This window comes from Cololabis saira, unplaced genomic scaffold (genome assembly GCF_033807715.1).
Source record: "Cololabis saira isolate AMF1-May2022 unplaced genomic scaffold, fColSai1.1 scf052, whole genome shotgun sequence".
NCBI classification, from domain to species: Eukaryota; Metazoa; Chordata; class Actinopteri; order Beloniformes; family Belonidae; genus Cololabis; species Cololabis saira.
This window is the reverse complement of record NW_026906216.1, coordinates 25,001-35,000: the sequence shown is the minus strand read 5'-3', so window position 1 is coordinate 35,000 and position 10,000 is coordinate 25,001. Positions and strand designations below refer to the sequence as shown.

Here is a 10,000-nt window from a genome sequence, read left to right as displayed (position 1 = left end):
CTCACACTTTTTATCCATTTTATTTCCTATATACATTATTTCTGATTTTTCTATATTGATCTTTGCCCCAGATGCCCTGCCATAGATCTCAAAGTATTTTGCGACAGTTTGTGTACTTTCCATGTCTTGTACTGTTATTGTAGTGTCATCTGCGTACTGCAGTATGGTGGTCTTGCCTCCCCCCGGTAACTCAATCCCCCTGATATTGTTGTTGCTGTTGATAAATGTCGCCAACGGTTCTACAGACAGGCTGTAAAGGAGCGATGACATAGGACACCCTTGTCTGACTGAGCGCTGCAGTGGAAAGATGTTTGTTAAAAGCCCATTGCACTTGACCTGACTTATCGCATTCTTGTACAACAGTTTGATCCACGTGGTTATTCTATTGCCGAAGCCGAATTTTTCCAAGACGTTAAAAAGAAAATTATGACTAACTCGGTCAAAAGCTTTATTCAAATCAACCCCCAAAACAATTCCTCCTTTACCATTTGTGTTCATGTGATGGATTAAATCCCTGACCGTCATCAATGTGTCACTGATATCCCTGCCCGGTATTCCATACGCCTGCGTCGGTGCTATGATCGTACCTGCTACACTTTTCATTCTATTGCCTAAAACCTTAGCTAAAATTTTGTAGTCCGTGTTTAATAAACTAATGGGTCTAAAGTTTTCCAGTCTGAATTTGCTTCCCTTATTTTTGTAAATGATCGTGATAATGCTAAGTGCCATGGAGTGAGGTAATTGTTGTGTGGTTTCAATATGTTGAATAACGGTTTTCATTATGGGTGCTAAAAGGTCGATAAATGTCTTATAGAACTCATAGGTCAGACCATCAGAGCCTGGGCTCTTATTGGCCTTCCCGCTCATTATAGCTGCTGTGATTTCCTGCTCCGTTATGTCTCCCTCACAAGCTTCAGCCTGTTCTATGGAGAGTTTTGTAGACACAGTATTCAGCACTTCCTCCATGCACTTTTCATCATTCTTCTCTTTCGAGAATAAGTGCTTATAAAAGTCTTCAACAGCAGCACAAATGCCAGTTAAGTCGTTTATTCGGTTACCATTGTCATCTTCGAGCTCCTCTATATAGCTTTTTCCTTGTCTCTGTTTTTCCATCCTCAAGAAAAAGGCCGTGTTCTTTTCTCCCTCTACCGCATACTTGGCCTTGCTCCTGACGATGGCGCCATTACATTCCTCTATTTCATATTTAGATAGTATATTTTTAAGTTCTAATAATCTGTCTATTTTCCAATTAACATCATCATCCGCCTTCTTTAATTCGCTATCTATTAGTTGTTTTATTTTTATTTCCTTTCTTTTCTTACGCCCATTTCTGCACTTGGCATATTTAATGCTTATTTGCTTAACTCCTTCTTTCACCTGTTCCCACCATCGGCCTGTATCTGTCAGCATACTTGGATCATCTGTCATGGCTTTTAAATATTCCCTAACTCTATATTCATAATCATCGTCTCTAAGTAAGCTATTATTTAAACACCATATTCCTCCTCCCCTCCCTTTTTCCCCTACCCTTATCGTTCCTGTGAGACTCGCATGATCACTTATACTGTTAAAGTTGTATGATAATTTACCGATATGATCTATTATATCATTTGCCACCAAACACATATCTATCCTGCTTTGTTTGAGTTCTCCCAGTACTACCTGTCGCCGGGAGAACTCCCTTTTATCAGGGTTCTCCCATCTCCATTTATCTACTAAATTATACATTCTATTCATATCTGACAGTTTCTTCCTGGATGTATCCGATCTAAACCTAGTATTCTTGGATGCATCCAGCCTGTCCATCCACACATTCATGTCCCCCAAAAAGATGCAGTTCTTGGAGCAGTGGGGCTTGAGACTATCAAAGAAGAGATTTCTATCTCTTTCAGCATTGGGTGCATAAATGCAGAAAAGCTTAAACAAAACCCTCTGAAAACAAAACTCAATCCCTACCACCCTCCCGTCTTCATCAGTATGACACTGCTTCACCTCTGTAACTGCATGTTTTCTGATTAGTATTGCCACCCCCCTTGCATTTATGGTCCCATTGTTATGAAAAAGAAGCCCTCCCCATAGCTTTTTAACCATTTCTACTGTCTCATCATCCCACCATGTCTCCTGTAGACATATGATGTCTGTATTGCACAGATTAAGTACCCGCTGCATTCTATGTTCAGTTCTCAGCCCGTTTGCATTAAGCGAAGAAAAACTCAAAACCATGATGGAAAAAAAAAGAAAAAAAAAAAGTAAGCTGGACATAATGTATAGCTTCATAATGTCTATTTCTTTGCGCTTAACCCTTTCTTCTCTCTGGCCTTCCTCTTTAATTTATTAATAAACGCATCGCTTAAATCCAAATCTTCCCCTTCCGAAAAGTCCGATGATACCTGCTGCGACTCCTGGGCTGGATCTCTTTCGGCAACGCGTTCGTCCATCGGAGGTACAGGACCAGAGGAGAAACCCCCTCTGGTTCTGACTCCACCGCCTGCTCTTCCTCCGCTCCGCATCGGGATCCCTTCCCTGCGACCTCTGCTGACTCTGGGCCCCGCTGAAGAAGGGAGCTCGTCCATGGGGGAAGTGGCATGGCCATCGGGTGATGGGGCTGCATCCATGCTCTCCCCAGCATCTCCCTCTGCCGACGAGTGGGATGCAGCTGCGCTGCGGCTCACCTCCGGCTCCCCCCCTGCAGTCTGGGGGCCACGTCCGTCCTCCTTCTCCTCCCCCTCTGCCATCAGCGTCTCCCTCTTCTCCTCGCTCTCGGCCGATGACGGGGTCTCCTCCCGCTCCTCTCTCTCCCCTGCCGGTGCTTCCCTCATCTCCTCTTCCACCTCCTCCTCCTCATCAACTTCTGCATGGAACTCCTCCGTGCACTCCCTCGCAAAGTGTCCTTGTTTCAGGCATTTATAGCAGTGGAAGTCCGGACACTCCCTCATAATGTGTCCCGGTTGGATGCACAGTCTACACACTTTGACTTGTTTGTCATGGATCACTCTAAAGTGATCCATGCCCTGTAATGTTTCGAACTTTGTGGAGTAAGGCAGCGATGATAGTCCCTGCGGGAATCTCACTCTGACAAAGCGAGTGCCTTCCGCGATGTCAGTCCCAGGCCACACCCTCCTCTTTATAGGGGAGACGGCAGACACACCCCAAAGTGCCAGTTTGTCCAGAATTTCTCCGTCCGTGATGTAAACTGGCAACGACATGAATGATACCACCATCTCGATGTTGTTAATTTCTCTGGCGGTGATCGTGTTGTTTCCGACTTTCAAACCCTCCATTAATCTTTCTTTCCCAGCCGCATCTTTCATAGTCAGTTCGTACTTCTTGAAGGTCTTGAACCTGCACCCAATTACTATTCCGCATTTCTCTTTTGTTATCCTCAGCAAATCCATTGTCGAAAGTTTGTCCTCCCCCTCTATTTCCACCTCAATAGTCAGATCCTTCTCATAGGTTCGGTCGACCTTCTCATTGTCTGCATTCCGTTTGCCATTGTTCAAAGCCATGTCGTCCGTCCGTTACAAACTCCCCCCAAACAGCGAAGCTGCTGGGGGGGGGGGAGGTGGTTCCTCCACTCTCTTTTCAGGAGGTTTGTGGCCTGATCTTTCCTTCTCCTTCCTCCACCACGTGCTCCCTGGTGTCCTGCTCAAACAAACTGCCACGTCACACTTCCTGCACAAACAGGAAGTCAGAGCGCATCCAGGCTGGTATGGCCATAAGCAGAAGCTGCAGCTTGAAATACCTCTTATATGGAGTTGAAGATAAGTCATAGAATATGAGTCATTGATTTGCTGGTTTTATTTGTTGGAGTTAAAGTGCCTTAACCATGTGCAAAACACTTTAGGACGTGAGTCGTCGCTGTTACCACGTTGAAATATGTGTGGGTAGATTAAGCGAGAGCGCTCTCTGCTGGTTGAAAAAGCTTACAGCACCTGGTATTCCCAGGCGGTCTCCCATCCAAGTACTAAGCAGGCCCGACCCTGCTTAGCTTCCGAGATCAGACGAGATCGGGCGCATCCAGGCTGGTATGGCCGTAAGCAGAAGCTGCTGCTTGAAATACCTCTTATATGGAGTTGAAGATAAGTCATATAATATAAGTCATTGATTTGTTGGTGATAATAATTTAGAAGCGCTTATTTGTTGGAGTTAAAGTGCCTTAACCATGTGAAAAACACTTTTGGACGTGAGCTGTCGCTGTTACCACGTTGAAATATGTGTGGGTAGATTAAGCTAGAGCGCTCTCTGCTGGTTGAAAATGCTTACAGCACCTGGTATTCCCAGGCGGTCTCCCATCCAAGTACTAACCAGGCCCGACCCTGCTTAGCTTCCGAGATCAGACAAGATCGGGCGCATCCAGGCTGGTATGGCCGTAATCAGAAGCTGCAGCTTGAAATACCTCTTATATGGAGTTGAAGATAAGTCATATAATATAAGTCATTGATTTGTTGGTGATAATAATTTAGAAGCGCTTATTTGTTGGAGTTAAAGTGCCTTAACCATGTGCAAAACACTTTAGGACGTGAGCTGTCGCTATTACCACGTTGAAATATGTGTGGGTAGATTAAGCGAGAGCGCTCTCTGCTGGTTGAAAAAGCTTACAGCACCTGGTATTCCCAGGCGGTCTCCCATCCAAGTACTAACCACGCCCGACCCTGCTCAGCTTCCGAGATCAGACGAGATCGGGCGCATCCAGGCTTGTATGGCCGTAAGCTGAAGCTGAAGCTGCAGCTTGAAATACCTCTTATATGGAGTTGAAGATAAGTCATATAATATAAGTCATTGATTTGTTGGTGATAATAATTTAGAAGCACTTATTTGTTGGAGTTAAAGTGCCTTAACCATGTGCAAAACACTTTAGGACGTGAGCTGTCGCTGTTACCACGTTGAAATATGTGTGGGTAGATTAAGCGAGAGCGCTCTCTGCTGGTTTAAAAAGCTTACAGCACCTGGTATTCCCAGGCGGTCTCCCATCCAAGTACTAACAAGGCCCGACCCTGCTTAGCTTCCGAGATCAGACGAGATCGGGCGCATCCAGGCTGGTATGGCCGTAAGCAGAAGCTGCAGCTTGAAATACCTCTTATATGGAGTTGAAGATAAGTCATATAATATAATTAATTGATTTGTTGGTGATAATAATTTATAAGCGCTTATTTGTTGGAGTTAAAGTGCCTTAACCATGTGCAAAACACTTTAGGACGTGAGCTGTCGCTGTTACCACGTTGAAATATGTGTGGGTAGATTAAGCGAGAGCGCTCTCTGCTGGTTTAAAAAGCTTACAGCACCTGTTATTCCCAGGCGGTCTCCCATCCAATTACTAACCAGGCCCGACCCTGCTTAGCTTCCGAGTTCAGACGAGATCGGGCGCATCCAGGCTGGTATGGCCGTAAGCTGAAGTTGCAGCTTGAAATACCTCTTATATGGAGTTGAAGATAAGTCATATAATATAAGTCATTGATTTGTTGGTTTTATTTGTTGGAGTTAAAGTGCCTTAACCATGTGCAAAACACTTTAGGACGTGAGCTGTCGCTGTTACCACGTTGAAATATGTGTGGCTAGATTAAGCGAGACCGTTCTCTGCTGGTTGAAAAAGCTTACAGCATCTGGTATTCCCAGGCGGTCTCCCATCCAAGTACTAACCAGGCCCGACCCTGCTTAGCTTCCGAGATCAGACGAGATCGGGCGCATCCAGGCTGGTATGGCCGTAAGCAGAAGTTGCAGCTTGAAATACCTCTGATATGGAGTTGAAGATAAGTCATAGAATATAAGTCATTGATTTGTTGGTTTTATTTGTTGGAGTTAAAGTGCCTTAACCATGTGCAAAACACTTTAGGACGTGAGCTGTCGCTGTTACCACGTTGAAATATGTGTGGGTAGATTAAGCGTGAGCGCTCTCTGCTGGTTGAAAAAGCTTACAGCACCTGGTATTCCCAGGCGGTCTCCCATCCAAGTACTAACAAGGCCCGACCCTGCTTAGCTTCCGAGATCAGATGAGATCGGGCGCATCCAGGCTGGTATGGCCGTAAGCAGAAGCTGCAGCTTGAAATACCTCTTATATGGAGTTGAAGATAAGTCATAGAATATAAGTCATTGATTTGTTGGTTTTATTTGTTGGAGTTAAAGTGCCTTAACCATGTGCAAAACACTTTAGGACGTGAGCTGTCGCTGTTACCACGTTGAAATATGTGTGGGTAGATTAAGCGTGAGCGCTCTCTGCTGGTTGAAAAAGCTTACAGCACCTGGTATTCCCAGGCGGTCTCCCATCCAAGTACTAACCAGGCCCGACCCTGCTTAGCTTCCGAGATCAGACGAGATCGGGCGCATCCAGGCTGGTATGGCCGTAAGCAGAAGCTGCAGCTTGAAATACCTCTGATATGGAGTTGAAGATAAGTCATAGAATATAAGTCATTGATTTGTTGGTTTTATTTGTTGGAGTTAAAGTGCCTTAACCATGTGCAAAACACTTTAGGACGTGAGCTGTCGCTGTTACCACGTTGAAATATGTGTGGGTAGATTAAGCGAGAGCGCTCTCTGCTGGTTGAAAAAGCTTACAGCACCTGGTATTCCCAGGCGGTCTCCCATCCAAGTACTAACCAGGCCCGACCCTGCTTAGCTTCCGAGATCAGACGAGATCGGGGACATCCAGGCTGGTATGGCCGTAAGCTGAAGCTGCAGCTTGAAATACTTATTATATGGAGTTGAAGATAAGTATATAATACAAGTCATTGATTTGTTGGTGATAATAATTTAGAAGCGCTTATTTGTTGGAGTTAAAGTGCCTTAACCATGTGCAAAACACTTTAGGACGTGAGCTGTCGCTGTTACCACGTTGAAATATGTGTGGGTAGATTAAGCGAGAGCGCTCTCTGCTGGTTGAAAAAGCTTACAGCACCTGGTATTCCCAGGCGGTCTCCCATCCAAGTACTAACCAGGCCCGACCCTGCTTAGCTTCCGAGATCAGACGAGATCGGGCGCATCCAGGCTGGTATGGCCGTAAGCTGAAGCTGAAGCTGCAGCTTGAAATACCTCTTATATGGAGTTGAAGATAAGTCATATAATATAAGTCATTGATTTGTTGGTGATAATAATTTAGAAGCACTTATTTGTTGGAGTTAAAGTGCCTTAACCATGTGCAAAACACTTTAGGACGTGAGCTGTCGCTGTTACCACGTTGAAATATGTGTGGGTAGATTAAGCGAGAGCGCTCTCTGCTGGTTGAAAAAGCTTACAGCACCTGGTATTCCCAGGCGGTCTCCCATCCAAGTACTAACAAGGCCCGACCCTGCTTAGCTTCCGAGATCAGACGAGATCGGGCGCATCCAGGCTGGTATGGCCGTAAGCAGAAGCTGCAGCTTGAAATACCTCTTATATGGAGTTGAAGATAAGTCATAGAATATAAGTCATTGATTTGTTGGTTTTATTTGTTGGAGTTAAAGTGCCTTAACCATGTGCAAAACACTTTAGGACATGAGCTGTCGCTGTTACCACGTTGAAATTTGTGTGGGTAGATTAAGCGAGAGCGCTCTCTGCTGGTTGAAAAAGCTTACAGCACCTGGTATTCCCAGGCGGTCTCCCATCCAATTACTAACCAGGCCCGACCCGGCTTAGCTTCCGAGATCAGACGAGATCGGGCGCATCCAGGCTTTTATGGCCGTAAGCAGAAGCTGCAGCTTGAAATACCTCTTATATGGAGTTGAAGATAAGTCATAGAATATAAGTCATTGATTTGTTGGTTTTATTTGTTGGAGTTGAAGTGCCTTAACCATGTGCAAAACACTTTAGGACATGAGCTGTCGCTGTTACCACGTTGAAATTTGTGTGGGTAGATTAAGCGAGAGCGCTCTCTGCTGGTTGAAAAAGCTTAGAGCACCTGGTATTCCCAGGCGGTCTCCCATCCAAGTACTAACCAGGCCCGACCCTGCTTAGCTTCCAAGATCAGACGAGATCGGGCGCATCCAGGCTGGTATGGCCGTAAGCAGAAGCTGCAGCTTGAAATACCTCTTATATGGAGTTGAAGATAAGTCATAGAATATAAGTCATTGATTTGTCGGTTTTATTTGTTGGAGTTAAAGTGCCTTAACCATGTGCAAAACACTTTAGGACGTGAGCTGTCGCTGTTACCACGTTGAAATATGTGTGGATAGATTAAGCGAGACCGTTCTCTGCTGGTTGAAAAAGCTTACAGCATCTGGTATTCCCAGGCGGTCTCCCATCCAAGTACTAACCAGGCCCGACCCTGCTTAGCTTCCGAGATCAGACGAGATCGGGCGCATCCAGGCTGGTATGGCCGTAAGCAGAAGTTGCAGCTTGAAATACCTCTGATATGGAGATGAAGATAAGTCATAGAATATAAGTCATTGATTTGTTGGTTTTATTTGTTGGAGTTAAAGTGCCTTAACCATGTGCAAAACACTTTAGGACGTGAGCTGTCGCTCTTACCACGTTGAAATATGTGTGGGTAGATGAGAGCGCTCTCTGCTGGTTGAAAAAGCTTACAGCACCTGGTATTCCAAGGCGGTCTCCCATCCAAGTACTAACAAGGCCCGACCCTGCTTAGCTTCCGAGATCAGACGAGATCGGGCGCATCCAGGCTGGTATGGCCGTAAGCAGAAGCTGCAGCTTAAAATACCTCTTATATGGAGTTGAAGATAAGTCATAGAATATAAGTCATTGATTTGTTGGTTTTATTTGTTGGAGTTAAAGTGCCTTAACCATGTGCAAAACACTTTAGGACATGAGCTGTCGCTGTTACCACGTTGAAATATGTGTGGGTAGATTAAGCGAGAGCGCTCTCTGCTGGTTGAAAAAGCTTACAGCACCTGGTATTCCCAGGCGGTCTCCCATCCAAGTACTAACCAGGCCCGACCCTGCTTAGCTTCCGAGATCAGACGAGATCGGGCGCATCCAGGCTGGTATGGCCGTAAGCAGAAGCTGCAGCTTGAAATACCTCTTATATGGAGTTGAAGATAAGTCATAGAATATAAGTCATTGATTTGTTGGTTTTATTTGTTGGAGTTAAAGTGCCTTAACCATGTGCAAAACACTTTAGGACGTGAGCTGTCGCTGTTACCACGTTGAAATATGTGTGGGTAGATTAAGCGTGAGCGCTCTCTGCTGGTTGAAAAAGCTTACAGCACCTGGTATTCCCAGGCGGTCTCCCATCCAAGTACTAACAAGGCCCGACCCTGCTTAGCTTCCGAGATCAGATGAGATCGGGCGCATCCAGGCTGGTATGGCCGTAAGCAGAAGCTGCAGCTTGAAATACCTCTTATATGGAGTTGAAGATAAGTCATAGAATATAAGTCATTGATTTGTTGGTTTTATTTGTTGGAGTTAAAGTGCCTTAACCATGTGCAAAACACTTTAGGACGTGAGCTGTCGCTGTTACCACGTTGAAATATGTGTGGGTAGATTAAGCGAGAGCGCTCTCTGCTGGTTGAAAAAGCTTACAGCACCTGGTATTCCCAGGCGGTCTCCCATCCAAGTACTAACCAGGCCCGACCCTGCTTAGCTTCCGAGATCAGACGAGATCGGGCGCATCCAGGCTGGTATGGCCGTAAGCTGAAGCTGAAGCTGCAGCTTGAAATACATCTTATATGGAGTTGAAGATAAGTCATATAATATAAGTCATTGATTTGTTGGTGATAATAATTTAGAAGCACTTATTTGTTGGAGTTAAAGTGCCTTAACCATGTGCAAAACACTTTAGGACGTGAGCTGTCGCTGTTACCACGTTGAAATATGTGTGGGTAGATTAAGCGAGAGCGCTCTCTGCTGGTTGAAAAAGCTTACAGCACCTGGTATTCCCAGGCGGTCTCCCATCCAAGTACTAACAAGGCCCGACCCTGCTTAGCTTCCGAGATCAGACGAGATCGGGCGCATCCAGGCTGGTATGGCCGTAAGCAGAAGCTGCAGCTTGAAATACCTCTTATATGGAGTTGAAGATAAGTCATAGAATATAAGTCATTGATTTGTTGGTTTTATTTGTTGGAGTTAAAGTGCC

The 10,000-nt window shown here is 45.3% G+C and overlaps 17 non-coding genes and 2 pseudogenes across 17 annotated transcripts; all 19 read right to left on the bottom strand.

Moving 5' to 3' along the window:
- Positions 1–3,920: 3,920 nt before the first annotated feature.
- LOC133435179 (5S ribosomal RNA) lies at positions 3,921–4,039 on the bottom strand. Its single transcript, XR_009779042.1, has one exon. It is a non-coding gene; the product is annotated as a 5S ribosomal RNA (ribosomal RNA).
- A 217-nt stretch (positions 4,040–4,256) lies between these two features.
- Positions 4,257–4,375, bottom strand: LOC133435401 (5S ribosomal RNA). Its single transcript, XR_009779256.1, has one exon. It is a non-coding gene; the product is annotated as a 5S ribosomal RNA (ribosomal RNA).
- A 217-nt stretch (positions 4,376–4,592) lies between these two features.
- On the bottom strand, positions 4,593–4,711 carry LOC133434908 (5S ribosomal RNA; annotated as a pseudogene).
- Positions 4,712–4,934: 223 nt separating this feature from the next.
- Positions 4,935–5,053, bottom strand: LOC133435294 (5S ribosomal RNA). Its single transcript, XR_009779151.1, has one exon. It is a non-coding gene; the product is annotated as a 5S ribosomal RNA (ribosomal RNA).
- A 217-nt stretch (positions 5,054–5,270) lies between these two features.
- On the bottom strand, positions 5,271–5,389 carry LOC133435333 (5S ribosomal RNA). The gene has a single exon (XR_009779189.1). It is a non-coding gene; the product is annotated as a 5S ribosomal RNA (ribosomal RNA).
- Positions 5,390–5,588: 199 nt separating this feature from the next.
- LOC133435262 (5S ribosomal RNA) lies at positions 5,589–5,707 on the bottom strand. Its single transcript, XR_009779121.1, has one exon. It is a non-coding gene; the product is annotated as a 5S ribosomal RNA (ribosomal RNA).
- Positions 5,708–5,906: 199 nt separating this feature from the next.
- On the bottom strand, positions 5,907–6,025 carry LOC133435205 (5S ribosomal RNA). The gene has a single exon (XR_009779067.1). It is a non-coding gene; the product is annotated as a 5S ribosomal RNA (ribosomal RNA).
- A 199-nt stretch (positions 6,026–6,224) lies between these two features.
- On the bottom strand, positions 6,225–6,343 carry LOC133435285 (5S ribosomal RNA). The gene has a single exon (XR_009779143.1). It is a non-coding gene; the product is annotated as a 5S ribosomal RNA (ribosomal RNA).
- A 199-nt stretch (positions 6,344–6,542) lies between these two features.
- Positions 6,543–6,661, bottom strand: LOC133435157 (5S ribosomal RNA). The gene has a single exon (XR_009779021.1). It is a non-coding gene; the product is annotated as a 5S ribosomal RNA (ribosomal RNA).
- A 216-nt stretch (positions 6,662–6,877) lies between these two features.
- LOC133435272 (5S ribosomal RNA) lies at positions 6,878–6,996 on the bottom strand. Its single transcript, XR_009779131.1, has one exon. It is a non-coding gene; the product is annotated as a 5S ribosomal RNA (ribosomal RNA).
- Positions 6,997–7,219: 223 nt separating this feature from the next.
- LOC133435293 (5S ribosomal RNA) lies at positions 7,220–7,338 on the bottom strand. The gene has a single exon (XR_009779150.1). It is a non-coding gene; the product is annotated as a 5S ribosomal RNA (ribosomal RNA).
- A 199-nt stretch (positions 7,339–7,537) lies between these two features.
- LOC133434935 (5S ribosomal RNA) lies at positions 7,538–7,656 on the bottom strand (annotated as a pseudogene).
- A 199-nt stretch (positions 7,657–7,855) lies between these two features.
- LOC133434781 (5S ribosomal RNA) lies at positions 7,856–7,974 on the bottom strand. The gene has a single exon (XR_009778698.1). It is a non-coding gene; the product is annotated as a 5S ribosomal RNA (ribosomal RNA).
- A 199-nt stretch (positions 7,975–8,173) lies between these two features.
- LOC133435260 (5S ribosomal RNA) lies at positions 8,174–8,292 on the bottom strand. Its single transcript, XR_009779119.1, has one exon. It is a non-coding gene; the product is annotated as a 5S ribosomal RNA (ribosomal RNA).
- A 194-nt stretch (positions 8,293–8,486) lies between these two features.
- LOC133435415 (5S ribosomal RNA) lies at positions 8,487–8,605 on the bottom strand. The gene has a single exon (XR_009779269.1). It is a non-coding gene; the product is annotated as a 5S ribosomal RNA (ribosomal RNA).
- Positions 8,606–8,804: 199 nt separating this feature from the next.
- Positions 8,805–8,923, bottom strand: LOC133435261 (5S ribosomal RNA). Its single transcript, XR_009779120.1, has one exon. It is a non-coding gene; the product is annotated as a 5S ribosomal RNA (ribosomal RNA).
- Positions 8,924–9,122: 199 nt separating this feature from the next.
- On the bottom strand, positions 9,123–9,241 carry LOC133435204 (5S ribosomal RNA). The gene has a single exon (XR_009779066.1). It is a non-coding gene; the product is annotated as a 5S ribosomal RNA (ribosomal RNA).
- Positions 9,242–9,440: 199 nt separating this feature from the next.
- Positions 9,441–9,559, bottom strand: LOC133435249 (5S ribosomal RNA). The gene has a single exon (XR_009779109.1). It is a non-coding gene; the product is annotated as a 5S ribosomal RNA (ribosomal RNA).
- Positions 9,560–9,782: 223 nt separating this feature from the next.
- On the bottom strand, positions 9,783–9,901 carry LOC133435292 (5S ribosomal RNA). Its single transcript, XR_009779149.1, has one exon. It is a non-coding gene; the product is annotated as a 5S ribosomal RNA (ribosomal RNA).
- Positions 9,902–10,000: the final 99 nt, after the last annotated feature.